Here is a 23930-nt window from a genome sequence, read left to right on the forward strand (position 1 = left end):
CTGCCCTTTGGAGGAAGAAACCTGAGCTGGCGCCTACCCTACTAGGCTGCCTGACTGACTGCATGTGTGCACACATGCGTGTATACGCACACACACCACCCCTGTCACCCCCACCCCCATGGGAGAGAGAGAGAGAGAGAGAGAGAGAATGTGTCTGTGTCCTGGTGAAGGAAATCTGAGCCGGTCATGTGGCTTCTTTCCCTATTTGTTTAAGTAAGTACTTCTGGCAGGCGTAGCTAGGAGGCTGTAATCAGGAGGGGGGGGGCGGTTCTTGGCCTTGGGCACTGCAGGTGAATGCGCCCTGTTCTGGGTCTTAGAGTCTGGGACCTCTGCTTTGGCCTTGAAAGGCCTAGACCCGGAACAGCCTGCTTCTGTTCCCTCCCCTCCCTGGGCCTCTGCCCCTCACCTCATTTATCAAGAAAAAGAATTTGGCTCACCCTGAGTAAGAGGGTAGGGATCCTCTGAGCTGGAGGAGTTTAAAAATGCCAAGCTGTGGTCAGAGAGAGACCATGTGTGGACACAGGGCCTCCTGTTGTCCAGGTCCCGAGGGGTGTGTGCAGAGTGATGGCCTCACAGGGAGAGAGCCAGACTCAGGCTCCCCACAGGCAGCTGTCAAGCCACTGAATAACTCACCAGATACTTTTTAAGCACCTACTATGTTCCAGGACCTGAGCGAGATAGGGAGCAGGGATGGTCAGCACACAGATACTCTGGAACTCTTGGTGAACCCCCACGTCTATTACATCTTTTGTCCCTGTTGGATGGCCAGAATCATCCTTGATCTCAAAGAACCTGTGATCTTGTTGGGAGGGGCTGTGGCCTGTCTCTGTCCTTCCAGGACAGAGGCCTCTAGAGTTGGGGTAGGAGCCAGAGCAAAGCCACTGAATCCCAAGCAGGGTGCCTGAGATTGAGCAGCTGTTTCCAGCTAGGGAGAGGGTGCCTTTTCTCCTGAGAGGTAGGAGCAGGAGTTAGGGGCTGAGTAAGTCAGGACGCCTAGCCAGGCCTTCCCAAGCAGCAGGCACCTGCACCAGGGGCAGTGCGCAGAGGTGCCCTAAGTCTGCTCAGAGCCTGCCCTGTGTGGCACAGCCCCTCGGTAGAGGGTGATCCCCGACTCTGCCGGGCTGGACTGTGCCCAGCTCATACCACGGTGAACCTGGGCTCCATGACGTGTCTCGCCAGAGAGGACATGGAGCCTGGGGCTTGGAGGGTGGAGGGAGGCTGCAGTGGCAGGTTCGGAGCAGCCTTCCAAGAGGCCACCTGTTCCCAGGTGTTTGTTTTTGGTCCTCTCGACCTGATGGCCTTTCTTGGATCAATATTTCACGCAGCCAAGACTGTGCCCAACTGCGCTCAGTAAGAGAGGCTCCCTTTGCCTTGGGATACCTACTGACAGCAACCTGCAGGCAGCGTCCCAGAGTCACCCAAGGGCTCAGGCAAACCTGCAGTGCCGGAGAGCAGCAGCTATGGGAGGGCCCCAGGGGGAGGCCGACCTCACGGTTTGGAGACTTGGGGACCCTTCCTGGGGTGAACTACTGCAGAGCTACCAGGGTCCAGGGTGCAGGCGAACAGCTGACATCAGGGCCACGCAGATCACTCAACAAAGGTGCTGGTGTGTTCAACCACCCGGAAGGACTACCAGGGCATGAGGCCATTCTGGTGGTGCCAGAAACTGCTCCCGAGAGTGGTGATGGGGCTGGTAAGCCAGCCCGCCCTCCTGCCACATGGCTGAGCCTGGATTCTGGGCTGAGCAAACAGTGTGCCACCATGCTAGTGTGAAGGCCCGGCCTCTCACCCTGCCTGGCCTGTGTGTCCCTCAGCCTTGGCTTACCCTTAAGAGGCTTACAACGCTTCCCTAGCCTTCTTAGAATTCTCATTGGTAACCTTTACCCAGGCCTCTGACAAGGCGGCCCCCTGAGGCCTGGCTCCTGCCTTCCACCTGCCATAGGTCTCAGGTCCACCAGTCTTCAGCATCCTGTGACACTCACCCCCACCCCAGGCTTTGTTCCCTCCCATCAGGCCTCTAGCTAGACCTGTCTGTGGTCAGTCTGGCAGGGCCTGCTTGAGTGGGGTCATATGAACAGATTATGTCCTGAGGAGTGAGCCACTGCTGGAGGGGTTAAATCCAGCCCCTCCCCACACTGAGCTGACCCATCTTCCCAGGTGCCAGAAGGGGGTGCTGCTCTGGGTTTGGCTGATGGACCTCAAAGGGTGGTTTTGGGCTGCCGGCGGTAGGCAGATACCAGTATCCCACTCTATCTCTGGTCACCTCTGAGCCAAGACCACCTGGCTCTGGTGGTCCAGCTAGAAGAGTCTTTTCTGCTCTCGGGCCTGTTTGTGTTCTGAGTTCCAGGTTGCAGTTTGGCCTTGATAAGAGTTTGGACTGTGCTTCCTCCTATCGCCTGTTTCCTGAGGAAACATGAGGGGAAGGGGCCTTGACCTCAGTTCAATCTCATCAGAATAAGCCATGCTCACTGTGGCCCCTTCGCCTGTGTGCAGGCAGAGAGACCCCAACCCCTGAAGCCGCAGGGAGGAGGGAGGTTCTGGCTTAGCTCCCACTCCACCGACACTTCCCCTGGGGCTTTAAGAGCTCGCATGCAAAGCTAAGGCGAGGTGAGGTCCGTGTTTCTCGTGGTTTTGCCCCAGTGGAGGGGCTGCCTTGCCTGGGCTCAGATGCCCCACAGCTGGGCTTTCATGTTGCTTCAGCTTCTGCGTGGTCCCCGGGGTATCTTCTGTGGAGATTCTCGGAAGAGACCTCTGCCAGTGCCCGGGAAGGGGGAGGACAGTGAGTGACCTCTGTGGATACCCGGGATGATTGAGCCCCAGGGCAGTTTGGCTTGGAAGGTGAGCTGCTGGGAATGGGACCCAGTCGTGTCATTGTCAAGGTCTCTCATTTGAAAAGTAGGAGTATCCTGCCCTTCCTGCTCAAGAAATCACTGGTGCTTCTGAGGGGATCTCCATGGGCCCTCCCTCTGGCTGGAACACCGACTGGGCAGGACAGTGAGACAGGAAGCCAGGGTGGGCCAGAGAATGGGGCTCAGGGTGGACTGGGTCGGAGCCAGGGACGAGGTGACACTGAAGCCATGCCTGGCCTCAGGGCCACAGCTACACAGGTCACTTGACCTCAGTGAGTGGCCAGCCACCCACTCGGCAGGAAGGCCCTGCCCAAGCACCCCCTTTGTCCCACCCTCGTGTTTCCCAGCCTGGCCCTTCCACTGCTTCCCTTGGGGCTACCACTGGGCGTCTCGCCCTCCTGAGAAAGGAAGCGTGGCTGCAGGCTCCCAGCTGCCTCTGCTTTTGCCCCCGCCCTCTCTGACTCCGGCCACACCTATGCAGATAACTGACCCCTCCCAGAGAGAGTCGGTGGCTTTCAGAAGACCAGGCAAGAGTGGATCTGGGCCTGGGAGCCCAGAGGCCAGTGTCAATGGTCTATGTTCCCCACCCCTAGCCTGGTGGGGGCACTTGGGGACATCAGGCTAGGCCTCATCTCTACAAGGAAAGGGAAGGGGAGGCCGCTCTGCCCACAGTGAGAGAGAAGGAGAGAGAGCAGGAGGGAGAGGTCGAGAGAGAGACAGACTGGGATGATTTCTCTTATTAACCTATCTCTGACAACATGATAGCAGAGCTGGGGAATTCTGCCCCCAAAGAGCCCTGCCCTCTCCCTCCTCCCAGGAGCTGGGAGGCAGAATTCAGCTGGGTCCCTCTCAGGCTGCTCTGTGTAAGCAAGCAGGCCAGATTGGGGGGGGTGGGAGTTGGAAGGTGCCACTGCTGAGGAGAGTAGGCTCCCTTCCTTGGCCCCTGCTAGCCCCATCTTCCTCCCTCTGCGTAGGTGCTCTGAGCCTAGTCAACTCCTGGGCGGCAGTCCCTCCAGTGTGCTGGTGTAAGGATATACTGATACCCAGTTCCAACTCAAAGCCCACCCACTGCCATCAAGTGGATTCCCCTGAGAGCCACCCGCCATGGGGTTTCCGAGGCTGGGCACCCCCATGAGAGCAGACAGCCTCATCGTTCTCTCACTAACTGACTTAGCCTCACCCACAGTGCTACCTGGGCTCCTTCCCACAAGTTTCAGGTGAGTATAGAGCACCTAAGGAGAGCTGGTGCCTCCGTGCTTAAGCACTTGGCCCTGAATCAGAAGGTTCAAACCCACCGGCTTCTCCATAGGAGAAGAATGTGGCTGTTTGCTTAAGTACTGGAAGCCTTGGAAGCTCCCAGAGTAGTTCTAGACTATCTTCTGGGCTTGCTGTGTGGTGAAATCAACTGGACAGGTTTTTGGTTTTCTAGAGCCCCCACTCCAAACACTGCTCACCGTGCTCCATAGACAGAGATGCATTTATGCCATTGCAGTAGGCCTCGCAAGCCATCTCTCGTATGCCTTCATCCCCAGAGGAGGAATCAGACATGAGCCAGGGAGAGGGGAATTGACTTGGCGCACTGTTAACCCAGTGTGCTGACTCGTGTTTCTTTGGCTGGGCTCTCTCTCCCGCAGCTAGGTGGTCCTTAGCACAAGCCTAGTTCAGTACCACAGGATAGCCTGGTATTAACTGGCCTAAAGAGTCAGAAGGTTGGATGCCAGGACTGGAGTGGTTAGAGGAAACATCAGAGTATCCTGAGCTCTCGAACCAGCGGGGAAGACCATATGCTGAGTGACCAGAGCCCCTTGATGTGACAAGTTCAAATGCTGGTAACTCCGGGCACACCTCTGGGCCTCCACATCTGCATCTGTCAATCAGTGTCGTTGGGTGCTGGAAGGAGTCCTGCAGATGGAGAGAGCATGGTGTCTGGCTCCCTGCAGCCCCTTGAGAGGTGCTCATTTCCTTCCCGAAAAGTCAAACCTTTGCACCCAATGGGATTGATGTGGGCAAGCGATGAGGCCGGCCTAGACTGTCGGAGGAGCGGTTTCAGGTCAGGGCAGAGGAGAGCAGTCAGTCGGGCTGGGGCCTTGAATATAAGGCAGAAGAGTTAAACGGGATGCCATAGACAATGGGGAGCCTCTGGCAGGTCTTGCACCAACGAGTAATGCATCCAAGGGGAGGGGGGAGGGATCCAGCCGCAGGGAAGCCTGCCTAGCATGCTCATCCAGGTGGGGGACCCAGATTCAGTAGGACTCCCATGGCTAAAGAAGCTGACCCTAGACACTGTTAGTACTAGCTGGCCTTGGGCATGCCTCACTTTTCTTCCGGAAAGCCTAGGTAGGCTTTGTAGCTGCCTGGTTAGGTGGGAGAGTCCAGGGAGGAGCAGGGAAGGAGGAGCTTGGATGAGATGGGGCAAAAGTCAGCTTGACTGGCGGCATGTTCCTTGCCTAGTCCTCTGGGTGACCTTGGATGGGAGCTGGCCAGTCCCTCGAGTAGCCTCAGGCCTTCAGAGGGAGGAGGCCGTGGTGGGCGGTTGGGTGTGAACCAGGGCGGGGACCTGGTGGCAGTGGAATCCCTGGAAGGGTGTCTGAGTCAGAGGCTGCCTTCTTTGTGCATCCTGCTGGCTGCCTGCTATGTTGTCCTCCCTGGAGCTGTCTGTCACGTCTCTCCTGCCCACATCTGGGACCTGCACCCGCTCCCTGGCACTGTCATTCTATTTCCATTCTATTTCCAAGAGTTCAAAGCCCAGTATGGAGAAGCCGAGTGACCTCGTTTCTAAGTCCCAGGCAGCTTCTAGCAAATATGATGAGCTGGGGCAGGTCTCCTCCTTCTCGGAGCCTCAGTTTCCCTGATTAAAGAGTGAGCATTGTGCTGGCCAGTGATTCTCAGCCCCAGCCCTAGCCCTGCAGGAGATCTGGGGCTTCTGTGTAAAGTAGTAGCTTTACACTACTACTACTCAGTACCCTGGGATGGAGCCTGCATCTAGGTTGGGACCCTTTGCCCTGGACAGCCTCTGGCCCTGGCTTCCAGGTCCCCCAGGGCAGCTCAGGGGGCCAGTGTATGGGCCCTGCCCTTTTCCAACTGTCTTGCTGGGAACAGATGACTTCGTGTCTCTGAATCTCGCTTGGTTTTCCCACCTGTGAGGTGGACCTTGCAGGGCCCACTGCACCAGATCACCATGGGAATGAAGTACTGGAATGCTGGCAAAGCAGCTTCTCTTAGACCTGGCTCTTCAGCAGGTGTAGCAAGTCCCATGCGCATGTTGGCTGCTGTTTTCTTAGATTCCAGATCTGTTTTCCCTCCCATCCCTGTGCACGCCTTTCCTCCACAGATGTCAGGGCGGGGGGGAGGGTATCTTGCCAGCACTGTGTTGTGGGCAGCAGGGGGAGGACTCCACCATGGGAGCTCACCTAGGCCCATCCTTTCGGGCTCCTTCAAAGGCCCAGCCCCAGGTGGGAGGTTCTCTCTGTCCCAAGGATTGATGGGAGATGTGTTCCCTGAGAACCCCACTGGGTTGCCTTTCTAACAGACCACAGGGAGACTCCAGAGAAAAGGGGAGGCTGTCCGAAGCCTAACCCAGCAGCCAGCTGGGAAGCACTTAGCAGGAGAGCAGCGGTGACTCCTTGGTGGGGCTGGGAGGCACTCAGGGTGTGTGGTGGCTCACAGGGCCAGGTTCAAGATACCTGGGGGTGGGGGTGGGGAGACAGCTTAGGGAACTTCCCTGTATCCCCTCACTGGCATGAGGTTCTGCCAGCAACCTAGAGATGTGTTCCCCTTCCTACTTCAGGGGCCAGCACTGGCCTCAGGTCTGGGATGTGTAATAACAATGGGATTTGCCCCCCACCCCTACCCTGCTCCATAGAAACAGGAGTCCCATGTGGAAAATCAAGCTTCCCTGGAGGCAGCCATGCTGCAGAGTGGGGGTGATGATCTTCACCCCTCTTCCTGGCCTGGGCCACCTGCCCCGGTTAAGCCCATATCCCTATAAATAGCCTGGACTCCTGCCACACCAAGGTGGACCCTTCTCTCCTCCTGAGTGAGGAGGCTTCATGCGGAGCCAAAGGCCTGAGCTGGGTAGGTGTTGGCTGAGGCTGTGGGGGGTGCCTTTCAGGAGATAGACTCCCTGTCTCTTCTAAGTGGGCGCCCAACGCAAGCGCAGGAAAGGGGAGCCCGTTTCTGACCAGGTGGTGAATTCAAATTCTGATGTCACCATGTGACTCCAGACAGGGCCCTTCCCTCTTTGGTCTCAGTTTGGTCCTTTGCACACTTGGCGCTCTGGAAAACCTTCTCCCTGAGCATCGTACCATTGAGGAAGTGGGCAGGGAGTGGCACAGGGACGGATGTGGTCAAGGCCACGTGGCTTGGGAGCAGCAGCATGGGATTTCATCCAGGCCTGGGTGACGACAGACCCAGGCTCGGCCCGGCTGCTGCCACTTGTGAGCATAGTGCTCTTCTTTGTCCGGCATTTGTACATTTGGGCCCCAGCCATGGCTTCAGACTGGCCATGCATATGTGTGGCTAAAATCCCAGACTTGGTGCCTGTTTGGGTAGCGTGACTGCTGGGGGCTGGTCCTGGCGCACGAAGGCAGTGACATTCAGTGCCCTCAGGAGCAGCCAAGCCCTCCAGCCTCTTGACCATCCTGCCACCCTTGGAAGGAGAGGGAGCACTGGACCTGGAGTCCAGGCTGCCAGCTGTGTGTGATATGACGTGATCGCAGCTTATCTGATTCTCTGGCACTGCCTGATTCCTGGCCACAAGTCAGGGGTGGGCAGTGGGTGAAATTGCAGGGACCCCAGGAAATCTGCATATGCCCAGGGACACAAGGTCCACCCCCCAACCCCCCTCTGGGAATGCTATTTGGAGCTCAGGAATGCGACCATGGCCCATCCCCCCTTCGTCCCAAACGGCTTTCCCTGAGCTCACTCTTTGCTGAGGCCCTGGGGACTGTCCTGCAGAAGTCTGCGCGAGGACATTCCGTGCCCCAAACACCTCTCATGCTTCCACGCCCTCTGCGTAGCCCCAGCCCGCCCGGGCACATGAATAAAGGCTTCACAGATGTTGGCACTTGGCCCTGCCACCCCTCTTTCCTGGCCTTCTTCCACTCTGGGGCTCCTCTTCCTCTCCCTCATGAGGTCATGAGGTCATAGACACTCCTCATTAACTGTTGACAGAAAGGAGTCCATGGGCGAAAACAAACCGAGCGGACAGTGCCCAGCAATGGACTCATCACTCCAAATTCCAAAGGCGGGAAAAGCCAAGTGTCAGTGATGTTAGCTGGGGAGAACTGGCGGTCCTGGGCGGCCCTGTGCACTGTAGCGCCAGCTCTCTGCGCACACTCAGTGCCAGTGTGCAGGCCCGGGTCTGCTCTGCGGCTCGCATGCTCGGCCACCGGAGCGGAGCGTCACCTCATCAGGGCATCTCTGAGGCCCTCAGCTGCTGACCGAGCGCCCTCAGCCTCCCATAGCCAGGCCACTCCCCTGCAGGCCCTCTCTTGTCCTGTCCCCAGAACAGATTCCAGGGTGCAGAGAAGGGAGGTGGGAGAACGAGGGGCATGCAGACTGTGGTAAGCAGGTGTCAGACTAGCTGAGGAAGTAAAGACTGACAGGATGGTTGCACCGAGGGAGCCCCGTGACGCTAGGCAGCCCAGCCCAGAGGTCCTCTTGGCCCCCAAACAACTAACTTGCTAATAAGCCTTTCTTTCTTCTCGGTTCCTTAAAACGGGTTCCTAAGGACCACATTGAGACCAACTGCCATTGCTGGTCTTTGGCGAAGGGCTCAGAGGATACTCAGTCCTTCCCGGCACGCACTTGGTTCTGTCCTTGTCCCTAGACTCAGCTGTGCTGGCCTGGGGCTGAATCTGAGTAGGTCTCTCCCCTCAGGGACCTCGCAGCTGGAAAGACAGCCTTGCGCCCAACTTTAGCTACCCAAGGAGAAGAGAAGAACTCTATCGCAGTTAACTAGTGCTGCTCTAGCAGAAATAAAAGCGATGGCTTTAGCCAGCAGAAATGTATTTTCTCTTCATTTAGGAGTAGACTAGGCGTCTGAACTCCCGGTGTCGGCGTTGGCCGTGAGGCGTTCTTGTCTTACACCTTCCCCAAGGTGTAGGCGTTTTTCAGTGCAGGGATCTCAGATCCAGAGGACACACTCCACTCCCTGCTCTGCTTGCGTGGCCAGTTTCTCATATCTCAGAGAGTTACTCAAGACACAAGATGATCCTGTAGACCACTTCCTATCCCATGACTAAAACTTCCGTGCATCCGCCTCTTTAACATCATGGATTAGAAGGTGCAGCCCATCGGGTCATTAGATCAGGTCACAAAGGCAGGGTGTGTGTGTTAGGGTTGTTGTTAGGAGCCGTAAAGTTGGTTCGAACTCATAGCGACCCTGTGCACCACAGGAGCGAGCACTGCCCGGCCTGCCGCCTCCTTATGATTGCTCTTCTGCTGGAGTGGTCCCTGGTGACAGCCATGGGTCCGCCCAGATTCTCAAGGGCCTCCTTCGTCCCCCATTCCCTCTCACTGGATTAGGCAGGACGTCCTTCTCCGGGGACTGGCCTCTCCCGCCAGCATGTCCCAAGTATGTGAGACGAAGTCTTGCCATCCTCGCTTTCTAGCTGTATTTCTTCCAGGACGAATCTGTTTACTCTCTTGGCATGGCGTGGTTCTTCCAGGGCTCTTTGCCAGCACCGCAATTCAGATGCAGCGATTCCTCTTTGGTCTTCCGTAGTCGCTGTCTAACCTTCATATGCACGTGAAGCGATTGAAAATACCATGTACTAAACCAGGTGCACCTTAGCCCTCGAAGGGACATCTGCACTTTCGGTGCCTCAGAGGCACGTGGAGGACATTTACCCAATGCGGCGCGCTGCTGCATCTCTTGACTGCTGCTTCCGCGAGTATTGATTGAGGATCCAAACAAGATGAAATTCTTGACAACGTCACTCTTTCCTCCGTTTAACATGCTGTCACTTATTGGTTTAGTTGTGAGAATGTGTCTTTTCTTTGCGTTGGAGGATACTTATATAACTCTGGGATTGTGGCCTAGCCATGTGGATACATATTGAGTGGGGTTGGGCCAGGAGGGAGGGCGGCACACAATTCACTATATAACACACCCTTAAAATATTCTGGGAGTTGGGAGAAAGTGCCGACCCTTGAGGGCTATTTGGAAAGTTAGGCTGGAGGAGGCCGCCTGTCGCTGGCGCACTGCAGGGTGAGCAATGCTCCGTGGGCAGAGCTGGGCCACAAAACCGTGGAAGACGCAGGTTGGCGGGAGGCTGCTCCATTCTGCTGCCTCGCACTACATCACCTCAGCAGGGAGCTGTCTCTGTTGCGCTGTTTCTTCATCTGTGAAGTGGGGTGCTGGAGCTGCCCGGCATCAAGATTGTTGTGAGGATGAGGTAGGGAGAGCTACTGACTGTTAGGAAGGGCCTGGTGGGTGGAGTTGTTTACTGGTTGGGCAAGAAGAGCGTGCGTGTGTGTGTGCGTGCGTGTGTGTCAGATGAGGTAAGGCCGGGTGACAGGAGTCCTGATCTACAAGCCCAGGTGACATCAGCATGGCTCCCTGCTCCGACTATCCACATTGGTACCATCTACCTCTCCCCCTGCCACCCCCACCCCCCAGAGGCCTGTGGGTAGGGCAACTGACTGATGTCTAGCTCTGCAAAATCAGGCTGGAGCTCCCCTAGTGGGCGAGCAGCTGGGAGGGCAACCCCAGGCTTTCCTGTCCTGCTGGCCAGCAGGAGCTGGCCCCCACCTAGCCCCCGGGCCCTAGTCTGGACTCATCCCCCAGTCTGGTGAGGTCAGGGAACATGCATCCCAGGAATGTGGGAGGTCTGGACAACCATCAGGGTAAATATTTGCGTTCCTCCTGGACCCGGCTCCTTCCCGCCTGGGTTGGGCAAGGGAAAGTGTCCCTGGGTGGATCTTGGAGGGGGCAGGACCCCAATTGCCCCAGAGACTCCCTGCCCCTCTGTGGGACCAGAAATGACTCCAGCCCTAGGGCCCTCAGCTATTTGGCCCATCGGTATAATGGAGTTAGGAACCCGGCTGACCCCAAGGCACCAAGCACTGGTGTGGCATGAGCTGGTTCAGGAGAGTTCAGCAGTGGAGCGGCAAGCTGGACAGGTGGGGGAGGACTCGCAGGGCTGCTGGTTCTGCTCCCTGCTTGGCCACTTAGGATACTGAGCAAAGACCCCTTTCCCACTTCTAGTTGCCTTTGCTGGCTTCTGTGACACTTGTGTCTGTATGCCTCATGTTTTATTAAAGCTTCCCAGCCCCCAGGGCCAAGGCATCTCTTGTGTGTGGCATCAGGATGGCCCCTACCTGAGCAGACCATCCTGAGGCCCCTCCCCCAACGTAAGTCAGAGTCGTAGCCTTTGTCCAATGTGCAGGTCTGCAAGGTCAGCCTTGAGTCTCCTCTCGTTGGCAAATGGCTGGAGAAGCAAGTCGACAAAAATAAACAAAGGCCAAGCTCAGTGCCGTGTCCTTGAGTACACGCTGGTTGCTGGTGGCCCGTGTGTCATAAAGTGGACTGAACTCTACGGTTTTCTGGCCTACACTCTTTTCTTCTTATTATTATTACTGTTGTAATGATTTTTTTTACTTTTTTGTGAATTTGGTGAAGATGACAGAGCAGACCAGTATTCCACTGAACAATTCACGTAACGATGTGCCACATTGTGTTGCATCGCGTAGACTGCAGTCCCCTTAAAGTAAGGTTACTAAGCCCACTCCTTCCCTGTCTCCTTTCCTTCTCCTTTTCTAGCCCATCCGGACTGTGTCCTTGGCTAGACGCTGCTCTTCTGCTCCCACGTGGTGGATTATTCAGAGGTGGGTATGTAAGAGTTAAGGCCATTAACTCTTCGTAATACTCCTATTCTTTGGCCGTAAATTGAGCCTTGGGGGTGAGTTCTGTTGCAGACCTGAAGGGTGGCTAAGATTCATAGTCTTGGCGCCTCCTCCAGTCTGGTCAACCAATAAGCCTGTTGGCTTTGTGGTTCTGAGTTCTTCCCCCAGCCCCCTTTCTCCCAGTCCAGCCAGCACTTTCTAAGGTGAGCTCTCTCAGAGCAGTTGTAAGGGAGTTGGGCACCATCTCGTTCTTCTGGCCGCAGGGTGGTGGAGAGTGGTGCGGACACCGTCCGTTCATTAGTGCATTGGACTGATTGTTTCCCTGCGTCTTCTATTTTCATCACTCTTCTTTCCTCCCAGCAAGGAGAGACCAACAGCTGCACCTGAAATGCCCCTCGTGGACCTTTCAGATCCCAGCGGGATGTAGACAGAGCAGCGTTTTTGCAGACTGCTGTTATCAGACTATAGGCATTGCAGAAGCGAAGCATCAGGCCTTGCTTCTTCAGTGCCACTGGGAGGATTGGAACCCCTAACTTTTTGGTTAGTAGCCAAGAGCAAATCTTTTACACCACCCAGAGACCACAGAAGGGTACTTTGTTCTTCTTTAAGGAGGACATGGGGGCAGGGAGTGGGGGCGCTCAGAGAGGCCAGTGACTTGCTCAAGTAGCAAACCAGGGATTCAAACAGCTCTAAGCAAGCTTGCCCTTTGACAGCAACCGGGCCTCTGGTGAAGAGTGTCCAGTCTGGGGTCCGGGGGTCTGGATGCCCAGGCTCCCTGGCCCTGTGAGGGGCTGCTGAGCATCTCCTGTGACTGGCGGAAGTTTAGCCTCCCTGACGGCTGCCCTGCGAGAGGACAAGCAGGAAGACCACCTCTCACATTCCTCCCTGTCCATAGCTCCGTGTTAGCTGTGTGACCTTAGGCAGTTACAGAACCTCTCTGCTCTCCATGGGAAAGTGGGGGGGGGGGGGTGAGTTTTCTACCTCATGGGGTTTCACTGAGAGTTAAAGGAAATAGTCCACACATGGTGGCATGGTGGGTTAAGCATTGGGTTGTGCACCTTGAAGGTCAGTAGCTTGACTGCACCAGTCACTCTGAGGGAGGAAAATGGGGCCGTCTGCTCCCCTAAAGATGTATAGCCTCGGGAAAACTAAGGAGCAAGTCTACCCTGTCCTGCAGGGTCACTCTGAGTCAGACAGAGGCCTTGGTTTGGCTTTTGTGGACACCATAAATTAAAGGTCCTTGCTCCCTCCCACTTTGCAAGTGTGGAGTCCGATGCAGGTTCAGGAAGGAGGACTCAGCCCCTAGCTGGGACCTGGGTTCAAATGTAGGCACCTCCACTTGATTGTGTGTCCTGGACAGGGGCTCTCCAGCTTCACTGGGAGCCAGACAATGCTCCCCAAGTGAGCAAGGGCTCTCTGGCTTCGCTTTCTGTCGCAACTACCGAATACCTCTCTTCTCCCTGTCAGCAGGTCTGCGGGCCAGCTTGCCCTGGGGAACGCACGAGCTGTCCGCTTCTGCCCCTGCCACTAACCTGCTGTGTGAAGCAGATGGGGCAGTCACTGTCCCGCGGAGGGTCTCGGTCTCTTCTGTGAACGAGAAACTCCAAATCAGTGAACCCAAGGAAGGCAGAGTTTGGGGGCTACAGGAAACCAGAACCAAAGGGCGAGGGTGCAGGGCCATTCACTGGCGCATGACTGAGTTGGGGTCCAGACAGGGCTCTGGAAGCTTAGCACCTGCCCTTGAAACGTTTGTCAAGTCGCAGCTGACGATCATGGAAGGCTAACCGTAGGGCAGTACCATGTGCGTTCTCTGATGAGTTCTGCATGTGCGTGAGACCCACTCAGGGTCTCCATTTACAGAGGAGAAAATGGAGATACCAGGCAGATGAGAAACTTCCCCAGGCCACCCCTTGGTCAGAGGGCAAGGCCAGAATTTGAACCAGTTCATTCTAATGATGGAGCCTACATTTTAATGGTCTCTTAACGAAGCCTTTCTCTCACTCAGGAGCCCCGCCCACTGCCCATAAGAAACCGGACTCTCCCCCATGTCCATGGTGTGCACACGACCTCCCATCACCTGTGGCCACGGACCTCACTCTGAGCAGCCCTCCACCCTGCCCTCTGGGGTGTGAGTGGGGGGTCGTAGCAACTCTCCCGCACTTTTGAGCAAATGCCCCTCCCCAGTGCCACTCAAACTTGAGGCTCTGAAGCTCTCAGCCTGCCGTGGGGACCCTGAGAAGCCCACCGGCAAGGCCACTGGGCTGACCCTTCTGTAGTCCCACAGGAGGTCCATGAAGCAAGGGGCCTGTTGGTGTGATGGGCTAGCTGGACCCCGCTGAACAGTGACATCAAGCCCCAAGCCTATGCCAAAAGAAAGCATCTTTGCTTCCTCCCTCCCCTCGCCTCCTCTCCACGCCCCGGTGCACCCATAGCGCCCCCCGCCCCCGCCCCCTCCTTCCACCGTGTACTCTGAGCTCTGCAGTCTCCTGCCTGCACCTCACCTCCTGTCTGCCTCCCCGCCCCTCCCTCTCAAGCCCTTCTCCCCACAGCAGCCTTGGGGCTCTCTTCTGGGAAGAGATGGTTGCTGCCCCAGCCTGGGGCCTCGCACAGCCCTTCTCTCCCTGCCTTGCTTGCTGCACCCAACACACCAACCTACTCCCAGGCCCCCTCCCCCCAACACACACGCATTGTGCTGGCTTTTCCTCTCTTGGAGTCTTTTCATGGTCTGTTCCCGCTGGTTGAATGCTTTTCCCTGCATTTTGGTCTCCAACTTCATTTCCCCAAAAGAACCCCCTCAGTCTTCAGCCTGCGCTGCGTTCCTTAGATGCACCTACTCTGGCCAACGCCACCTTGGTTATGCATTGTTCACTTCCCCGTTGTTTTAGTCCCCGGGCTTGGGGCCACTGTGCTGTGACAGCACAGGACGCTGTAAATGTTGATTGGCAAAATCGTAAAAGAGACTGGGCTTGCTGGTCAGATGGACGCTGGTGGACTGTAGCCCTTGGTTATCTTAGCCACCCCATGACTCAGTTGTCAGCCAATCAGTAGGTCTTTGGGGGGCATCGTAACACGAGGGAGGCGCACACACATTAAATAACCAGCCGTCAAGGGGTCCTCAGTTACCCAAGAATGGAAGCTCAGAGGAGTCCGCAAAGGGGAGGGGAGAGGAGGGGAAGCAGTGGGAAACGGGCTGTTACCTTATGGGAACTGCAGTCAGTGGCAGGGGGAAATATGGACCAGTTGTTGAATGGAACGGCTTTGGCGCTGTAAGCCTTTACCTGAGTCACAGCAAGAAAGTTTAATGGTAACAGCACGGGTTCAGTGTCTGCATGAAGGTCGAGTGCAGTTGGATCAGTGCGAGCCGTGTGAGCCCACCGTCTTCAGAGTAGAACCGTGCTCCGTGTGGTTTCTGTGCTTCTTGGCCAGAGGGGCGCCGGGCGCCTCGGTACACTGAAGGTCAGCAGCCAGGTGTGCAAACCTTGCGCACCACCCAGGGCTCCTTCTCAGCACCCTCCCGAGACCTCTCCCGGCAGCCCTGAGAGCGCCCAGGGGTCCCCTGAAGCCCAGAGGAGCTCAGAGCGTGTCCCTGGTCACTCAGTACATCAGTTACCAGGAGCCACCCCGTCGTGCCCCTTTCTCCTTGGTCCAGCCATCACACAGCTGTGGCACGGTCGTGCTGGGCAGAAGATGATGGCAGCGTGGACAGTGGGAGCCACTGACGGCCTCTTTCCATTGCAGGAGGATGACACTGAAGTGAGGCCAAGAGGGCCGTGAGCTGCTGACTGCCCGCGTCGGACACTGGTGCTTCACGGATCCCTGAGGTAGGTGGCGAGGGGCTGGGCTGTGGAAGTGGCTGGGCTCATGTGCTTGAGGCCGGGGCGGGTGTGTGGGAGGGAAGGTGCCAGCCACCGAGCACCTTGCGTTGGGCTTGGACTCCAGGCCTTGGCGGGTTGGGCCCAAGGCCGGCCCCACTGACACCTCGTGGACTCCTCATACTTCATACCCAGGGGCTTCTCCAAGCAGCCTGGCCTTTTTCTGGAGTGGCTGCTGGGGGTGGGGTGGGGTGGGGTGGGGACCAAGGGCGAAGACCAGATTGCCTTTTACACCTGCCTCCGTCCCACCTGCGGTGTGGGCTCTTGCTGTCCCGTCCACCCACATGCAGGGACCTCTAGGCTCGGAGTCAGACGGCCTGCTTCAAACCCTTGCCCAGGTCCCTGCTCCGTGTGACCCGAGGTGATTCATTCATGCCTCCATTTGCCCATCTGTGCAATAAACCAAACCCAAACCGCCTGTGGGTTCCCAAGACTGCCACTGTTTACGGGAGTGGAAAGCCCAGGCTCTGTCCCTCAACGCAGCTGCTGGTTTCAAACCGCCGACCGTGCAAAACGCAGCCCAGTGGGTAACCGCCACGCCAATCCCATTGCCCATCCCACTCCCCCCAAGTTGTGATGGGGGTGTGCGTACAGCGCCTAGTACACCCCCAGCACTCAGGATCTGTCAACCATCCTCTTCCAGCAGACACTCGCCCTTCCTCCTCCCGCACATGTCCACTCAGGTGGTAGTTCAAACCCAGGAGCGAGCCGATAGCCAACTGAGTCAGGACGGAGGGAAAACCACAGGGAAGGCACCTGGCTCACTCAGAAACCAGCTCACCGGGACTCTGCAGCCTCTGCCAGGTCCCCCAAGCACAGCACCCGGGAGCCAGAGGGTGGCCCCCAAGACTGGCGCCTGTCTCCCCTTCTCCCCCCACACTGGGGCCTGCCAGTAACTCGATCAGGCCCGGGAACCCACTACTAATTGTGAGGTAACCTTTGAAATTCTCCTTCACGGTGGGTTCTCTCTTTGGATGTTTTTCAAGGTAATTCATTCCCTTTCCAGAAATTGCCAGTGGCGGAGCATTAGGCAGCTGGTAATTAATCATAGGAGCAGCTTGGAGTTTATTCTTTTTTAAAAGAAGAAGAAGAACGGAGAGCCTTGGAGGAGGAGACAAGGGGAGCACTCCGGGCAGGCGAGGGCGGTCACCGGTGAGGCCACCGTGTCCTGAAAACGCCAGGGTGAGGATGGCTACGGGCGCCTTCGCCTCTCGTCCTCAGCTGACAGGGTCAAGGCGCGGGGTGTCAGAACCCACCGCGGCCTGCGTGGGGCTCTGACCTTGGCCCAGAGAGACAGCCCCTGGGTTTGGACTTCTCCGCCTCGTCCTGGCCTCAGCTCTGCCCCCTGTACCACGTGTTAGACCAGGAAGACCGTTACCCGGCCCTTTCTCCCACACCCCAGCGCCTGGTGCGCCACCACTCCCAGTTCCTATTTGTTTTCAATTTCTGTGAGTGTCTTAGTGATCACTGTCAGGGACTGGCACTGGTTACGGGACATTCCATCTAGTTCTGGAGTGACATAGGGGTGACGGGCCCATCCTGGCACATTCCAAGAAGATGAAGGGACGGTTTTGCCCATAAACTGTGACCAGCAGAGCGCAGAGCTCCATTGACAACCAGCTGTCTCCCTGACAGCCTCAAGGGCAACTTTGGGGAAGCCCGAGCTACTTGGAGACAAACAGGCTGGTCGCACCCCAGGAAGGTAGTGTGCCCCTCCTCAATACTAAGTGTGTGAGCTGGGTCTGAGCTGCACAGGACACTCAGGGAGTGGACTGGGGAGCTCAGTGCCCCTGGGACTGGGAGCCAGGTACATGCCCCAGAATGGAGACTGGGAAGACTGCCCTCTGCCAGACCCCGGGACCCCCCCAGGAGGCTCTCGGAGACTGCTAAGGAAAGAGAATTGTCCGTGCACAACACCAACGTGTTGGTACCGCCCCCCTCGACCTGCCCATGATGTGGCTCCAGGACAGCTCTTGGGCAGTGGGAAAAGCCTAGCTCCTGGCAGCATGGGACTGGGCAGTGGGGAGGGCTGAGAATCTGTGTTTAGGAATCAGGAGGGCAGGCCTAGATGTTCCCTGCTAATCATGGGCATGGGACTTTGGGAGCTTTCCCCTGGGGTGTAGGCTAGGGTCTTGCAAAAGAGGCTGCAGATAGGAATGTCTGCCACCTCCTCCTGCCCATCAGACTCAGCAAGGCAGCTCTGAACTGGGGCTGAACAAACCCCAGTCTCCTTCGAAGCCTCTCTACCGTTGGCCTCTATATGCGCCTGGGTTCCCCCCAACACACACCCAGAAGCGTAGGGTGGGCAGTGTGGCCCTTCCTAAGCAAGGCCTTCGTGGGGCTCTGGGCTTCAGAAGGGAGTAAAAGAGAGAGAGTATGTGTATACACACTTGCGTCATGGGTACGTGTGTGTGTTCGTAGTATTCACAGGTGACTGCGTGTACACACCTGAATACGTGCATGAGCACACGTGTTTGAGTATACTTGTGTCTGGGTTCTCTTGGCAGGGCGCTCCGTGGTTTATACACTACTCTGCCTCTCCTTGTCCTTCCCTCTCTCTGAGCGACGGGCCCTTCTCCACCTCTGTCCCCATTTGACTGTGTGTATGCAGCCTCCCCGCTCTCTGCCCAGCCCTCCAAGCCTGCCCACTCTTGGGAGTCAGAAGGTGGCCCCCAGCGCTGCAGCTCTCTCACACCCACAGCCCCACTTGGGTCAGCTATGGCATCAACTCTGCGACTCTTCCCTTGCCTTATCCGGTCCCCACGCCTTGAAGCCTCCTTGGAGTTTATCCCTGAGCGAGAACCTCCTCCCCTTCATCTCTCCTTTCCATCAGCGACAGCCCTTGCCTGTCCCAATCACAGGTCAGCTCTGTGTCCTCACCTCGGTCCCTGCCAGGGCTCAGTGGCTCCCCCTTTGCTCCTTTGTCCAGCTCGTGCCAGCAAACTGCCCTCGCACTCTGCTCTCTGGAGATGTCCAAACAGAGACCTTGGCGGCTGCCACTGTGTGTGGCCAGGGCTCGGTGGCTGATTCAGCTCATCCTGGCAAATGCTTTTAGTAGGAGGCCACTCTCCCTGGTTCAGAAAGCCCAACGGAGGGCCTGGCTCTGTGGCTGCCCGACTGCCATCTTGCTGCCCGCAACGGGGGCAGAAGAGTGAGCCAGGCTGTGTCCGTAGACAAGAGCGCGCGAGGGCGGGAAGCTGGGAACCTGGCATTTCCCTCCTACATTAATGAAATTCCTGCTATAATTAGAAGTGTGGTGTGTAGGAGCTGGCTGCCTCGTGGGAATGTGTGTGCTCATGAATAAATAAATCGTCCTCTCCCTCAGGGGAGAGGGAGCAGCAAGGGGCTCCTGGCTCGTAAGGTACCTCATGGGCTGGCAGTGGAGGCCCCGTGCTCTCCCAGGTGGCCTCAGGGAGCCCCCTCACTCAGCCTTGGTCCCCAGGCAGCACATCTTCCTGACAGTGCCTGCTGTGTGTCAGGCCAGCTCAGCCTGGCATCCAGGGCCTCTTCCATCTGGCCCCAGTCTTCTTTCACAGCCACAGCCCCTACCAGCCTCTGCTTGTGCCCAGGTGCAGCCCCCAGCTACTCCTCCCCTCTCTAACACACTCTGCTTCCGTGGCTGCCCCTTTGTCCCAGCAGCCCCTCCTGCCTTGAAGGCCCCCACCCTGTTGCCCCCACTTTGAAGCCTGCCTCAAACAATGCCCTTCTGAGCCCCACCTCTTGGGGTCCCTGGCCATGTCCTCCCTCCCCTTTCTCTCCCATCTGCTCTGTGAGACCCCTGAGTGGGGCAGATAGAACAGAGAATGGGGCGGTCTGTTGGCAGAGAAGTCTTTAAACTGGATCTCATTTCATTCCCATGCCCCCTAACTGCGGGGGTCGAGATTCGATCCATTTTGTAGATGGATGCAGGCCCAGGTCACACAGCGCAGAGGAGACATGAGTGGATGCAACCCAGAGACCACACAGCTAGAACTGCTGTGTCAATCATAGCAGGCTGGCCCCAGGTCGTAAGGCCCACACCTACCTCTCAGCCCCCCTTGCTCCTGGCACCTATAACAGCACGCACCCCTTGAGCATGTCATACCCAAGACGAAGAATGGCTTGAGCCCACGCCCCGCAGTTCTACCATGGCCTCTGGGCAGGCCACACTGTAGGAGGTCCTAGGGGCACAGAACACACATGGGCAGCTGGGGTAGCCTGGGGCTCCTAGCTGCCCTTCAGCCATGGCAGCTCTGTCTTGTTCACCTTGTGCATAATGTGTTGGCATGAGTTTTGTGTTTGAGGGGGCTTGAGGCCAAGCCTGGCCTGGCAGAGGGCAGCCACTTGCCCACCGGGGCCACCTATGTCTTTCAGACCATTCCAGAAGCAGCTGTGAGTGCTGACGTGTGTGTGTGGGCCCAGCCTGGGTTCATCTGCTTCCCTGGAAAGAGAAGCCAAGGATTGGGGACATTGCAGGGATATCAATCCAGGGACATCTGGCCCCAGCCCTTGGGCCTCTGACCTGCAGTCTTCTTCCCAACCTGGGCCTGCACCGATGGAGGCTCTTGGGTTTGGGATTTGGTTTGGTTTTTTTTGTTGTGAACTCTTTTAGCTTCCCCAAGTCATGGAAGGTGAATTAAAGCAGAGCTACCCAATAGAAATGGAACACACGTGATAGATGTACTCTTCCGTTTTTGAGCAGCCCCGTTAAATCAACAGAAAGAAACCCATGGGGTGAGTTGTAATAGTGCTCTATTTTGTTTAACCCTGTGTGCTCAGTGTACTATTCTGCAGCTACTCAGCAGTAGGGAGATTTGTAATGAGACCCTTTGCACTCTTTCTTCACCCCAGGTCTTTGAAATCTGACATGTGTTCTCCATCGTACTGTAATTTTCAGGGCTCCGTCACCTTAGGTAGCTCCAGCATACCATACAGAGCACCCCAGTTCCTTGCTTTGCAGGTCGGGGAAATGAGGCCCGAGGAATATGCTCTCCACAGGCCAGACCAGGCTACTGTTCTGCACTACAGAGAAAGGCAGTGAGGCATGCACATTGGTCACACAGGTAAACCGAGGTAGGCAGGACCCTGGCTAAAGCCCCATGTGATCAGTCCTGCCCCTCATCCCAGCCTGCTGGCTGCCCCAGGAAGGGAGGGCACCCTAGCTTCTGCTCCTCCACACAGCCAGACCAAGGAGCCCCGCGAGTGTCTGAGTGCCAGCCGGCGGTTTCCCACAGGCTGGAGGATGCCAGAGCAGGGATAACTTCAAAGTCCAGAGCAAGTTGCAGGGACTTGTCCGGTAGGAGCTTGTCTCTGCACTGGCCATCTGGAGGGGTTGGAAGGGGCGGCGTGGTTCTCAGGAGCCAGCCTGGTCCTTCTCTTGTGCTCACCCAGCTGACTCTCTCTCCCTTTGTCACCAAGGGAGCGGGCTCCCTCCAGCTGCGTTGCTGCATACTTCCTTTACACTCCACCTCTCCTATTTCCCTCCACCCTGGCAGTGTGGCAGGAAGTCACCAAGGCTCAGGTGTCAGGCTCCTCCCACAGCTGGGGACTGCGGGAGGCTTTCTGTGCTGAGCCTACCCCTCCCTCACCTTTCCCCTGCTCCCTGTGATACAGCTGTGCAGAGATGTCTCATCCCTCTGGAAGACAGCACACTCTGTGGGGTGGGTACTAGTAGTTGTCTTCATTTTAGAGATGAGGAAACGGAAGCAAAGGAAGGTTAAGAAACAGCCAAAGGCTCTAGTCTCCAGGCTAGACTTTCTTGTCCTCTGACCTTGAACTTCAGCTCTAACTCCATACCATGTTGCCTGTCCTCAGGAGTCCTCTCACCCACCCCCTCACAGCCCAGGGATGACTTTTTAGATCCAATTAATCTCAATGCCATCAAGTCAATGCTGACTGATAGTTACCCCCTGTGGGTTCCCGAGACTGCACCTGTTGTGGGAGTGGAAATCCCAGTCTCTCCCCTGTGGAGTTGCTGGGGGTTTCAAACTGCGACCGTGCAGATCGCAGTCCCAAATAAGGAGGGGGAAAATCATGCCGCCCCTCCCCTCCCCAAATCATTTGGCATTTTCCATGATATTGATCTTTATCCCCCAGGACTTCTGATGCCTTCCCAGCTCCAAAGCAAACATAAACGCCCAATAGTTCAAGACTGGCTCCTTCCCTGAACTGATCTGTTGTAATGGAAGTAAATTATCTGCCAACCTTTGCTGCCCAGCAGTTTGATAATTCCGATGTTCAAATGGTAATGGCTGTGGGGGCAGTGAGGGGCGCACACAGTGAGCCAGTCAGAGTCCAGTGCCATGTGATTTGTCAAACCTGTAAGCTCTGTCCCCAGAAAGAGGTGAGCCAAAGCACCAGGCTCCCTCCAGTGGGCCACTGCAAGGTCATCTGAGGCCTGGCCTGGGCCCGGCCTGAACTTGTCCATGAGAACAACCTGCTGCTTTTTCTTTTCTGGTTATTTATTTATTTCCTTTTTATTGTGGGAAGAAATTCCTTCTGGAGAATAATGAAGAAGAACTTAAAGAATGTACCTGAATGTATATTCTTGGGGAGCATGAGGTTAATGGCTCAAACCCAGCCTGGCAGTCTAAATGCTTCTGTAAAGACAACAAGCCAAGGAAGGCCTGTGAGGCAGTTCTGCCCTGTCACGGCTGCCAGGGGGTCACTGAGTTGAGATCAACTCCGTGGCGCCTGATGAGAACAGTCTTCCTACTAAGCCCCTGTGCTCTGCTGCGTGGCTCCATGAGTTTGCATGCACATGTGTGTCCCAGGAAGTACTCATGACTTGCAACATGTACTTTATGTGCCTGAGCTCATGTCGCTGTCAAAAAGCCTATTTCACACAGATGTCAACCGAGGAAAGAGAAGTTGCTGACGTGCTCCTGGCCACACAGTCTCTGGAAGGTGGGACTAGAGTTTGAACCCAACTCTGACTTTAAAGCTTGAGCCTGTGCCAGACCCAAAGCTCAGAACACTTACCCTGGGCCTGTGATGGGGGAAATCCACTACCACCCTCCCCGCTGCCGGCCATAGTGACCAGGGAAGGCTGCCTGGAGGAGATCGCTGAGTTTGGGCTCAGGTAGACCCGGTCTGCAGATTTCAGGACAGGTTATCCCATGAGCCAGAGACGCGTCCTCTTTGTCATAAAGGGTGGACACTGAGTGTCTAAAATAGTGGGTGCATAGTAAACGTGTTACGGGGATTGCAGAAGCATGCAGCCCAGGCAGCTAACCAACCCCACTCCCCCACCCGGTATCAGACTGCAGCTAAGAGCCCTTCCCAGCACTGACATGGACCACGCTGTGAGCAGGTGGGCTCTGCTTTAGGGATGCCTGGGATGGGCAGAGAAAGCTGTGGCTACAACTGGACGGAAGAGTGTGAGCAAAGACAGGGACCTGGTCAGCCCACCACCCAAGGGATCCAGCCACCCCTGACCATTCAGTTCGTGACCCAGTGGCAGTAGTATGCGATGAGGCCTGAAAGGTGGGTTGCATCTTTACGTGGTGGGCAGCCAGGAGCCAGGGAAGGTTGGGATCTACACGAGGATATGGCTGTGGTCCCTGCTCATTCTTTATTCATTCCTGCGTGTCAGAGTCCAGAGAGCAGCCTCTGTCAGAAACCACCTCTACTCTAGGCCTGGTAGGGATGGGATGCTCATTTTGGGATATCTCTGTAAGGCTGAGGTATCTGAAGCAAAGTTCAGTTGGTCCAGAAGTGAGTAAAGTTAGAAGCATTCATTTAGAAATGGGGTCGGGGGAGCACAACCCAGAAAACGCTTTGCACATACAAGATGCAAGTGATTGATTTCTTCTGTTTTTTGCGGGGGGAGGGGGGAGCAGGGAAGGAAAAGCACAAACTGAGTGACCAATGATACATCTTCAGTGTTCAACTTTCTGATGGCATGCTTCCTGGAGCACCTACTGAAATCGCCGTTGACATTTGGGTGTAAAAGAGATCTTTTTAAGATGTAGGGATGTCATGATAAAATTAACATAATTCGGACAATATACTGCGATCTCACCTCCACCCCTTCATAGTACCAGGGACTTCAAATGTTAAGAGCCCTAGTGGTGAAATTGGTCAGCAGTTCAAACCCACCAGCTTGCTCCTGGGGAGAAAGATGAGGCCCCTGCCACCAGACAGATCGATAGTCTCAGCACGCCGAGGGAGAATTCTACTCTGGAGTGGACCCCGGGAGAGTGGGATTGTTGTTGTTGTTGCCAAAGGAATGTGCTCACCGATGGACCTCAAAAACGAAAGCCAGGAAAACCAGCTGCATTGCCGTCAAGGCCATCGGCTCGATAGAACAGGGCAGAACCGCCTCCGTCGGTTTCTGAGACTGCCATTCTTTCTGGGACTTGAAAACATAGCAGGTAAT

At 56.3% G+C, this 23930-nt stretch overlaps 1 protein-coding gene across 5 annotated transcripts in view; it reads left to right on the forward strand.

The window, feature by feature from the left end:
- Positions 1-23930, forward strand: part of ZMIZ1 (zinc finger MIZ-type containing 1) — a 250550-nt gene that overhangs the window by 80391 nt on the left and 146229 nt on the right. For 3 of the 5 annotated variants that reach the window (XM_075564195.1, XM_075564200.1, XM_075564202.1), the window contains exon 3: positions 15438-15520. The gene's annotated coding sequence lies outside the window, so the exon portion shown is untranslated. Of the gene's footprint in view, positions 1-11616; positions 11682-15437; positions 15521-16577; positions 16754-23930 lie in introns of all 5 variants that reach the window. The other 2 variants (XM_075564199.1, XM_075564198.1) reach the window with 2 other exon arrangements.

Source organism: Tenrec ecaudatus, chromosome 12 (genome assembly GCF_050624435.1).
Source record: "Tenrec ecaudatus isolate mTenEca1 chromosome 12, mTenEca1.hap1, whole genome shotgun sequence".
Lineage (NCBI taxonomy): Eukaryota > Metazoa > Chordata > Mammalia > Afrosoricida > Tenrecidae > Tenrec > Tenrec ecaudatus.